Genomic DNA, 700 nt, shown 5'->3' with positions numbered 1-700 from the left:
TAGTATAGTCATTTTCACAATATTGATTCTTCCAATCCAAGAACATGGTGTATCTTTCCATCTGTTTGTGTCATCTTTAATTCTTTCATCAGTGTCATATAGTTTTTTGAGTACAGGTCTTTTACCTCCTTAGGTAGGTTTATTCCTAGGTATTTTATTCTTTTTGTTGCAATGCTGAATGAGATTGTTTCCTTAATTTCTCTTTCTGATCTTTCATTGTTAGTGTATAGGAATGCAAGAGATTTCTGTGCATTAATTTTGTATCCTGCAACTTTACCAAATTCATTGATTAGCACTAGTAGTCTTCTGGTGGCATCTTTAGGATTATCCATATATAGTATCATGTCATCGGCAAACAGTGACAGTTTTACTTCTTCTTTTCCAACTTGTATTCCTTTTATTTCTTTTTCTTCTCTGATTGCCGGGCTAGGACTTCCAAAACTATGTTGAATAATAGTGGCAAGAGTGGACATCCTTGTCTTGTTCCTGATCTGAGAGGAAATGCTTTCAGTTTTTCACCATTGAGAATGTTTGCTGTGGGTTTGTCGTATACGGCCTTTATTATGTTGAGGTAGGTTCCCTCTATGCCCACTTTCCGGAGAGTTTTTATCATAAATGGGTGTTGAAGTTTGTCAAAAGCTTTTTCTGCATCTATTGAGATGATCTTATGGTTTTTATTCTTCAATTTGTTAATATGGTG

The sequence above is a fragment of the Physeter macrocephalus genome, chromosome 15, assembly GCF_002837175.3.
Source record: "Physeter macrocephalus isolate SW-GA chromosome 15, ASM283717v5, whole genome shotgun sequence".
NCBI classification, from domain to species: Eukaryota; Metazoa; Chordata; class Mammalia; order Artiodactyla; family Physeteridae; genus Physeter; species Physeter macrocephalus.
Note: the sequence above shows the minus strand (reverse complement) of the source record.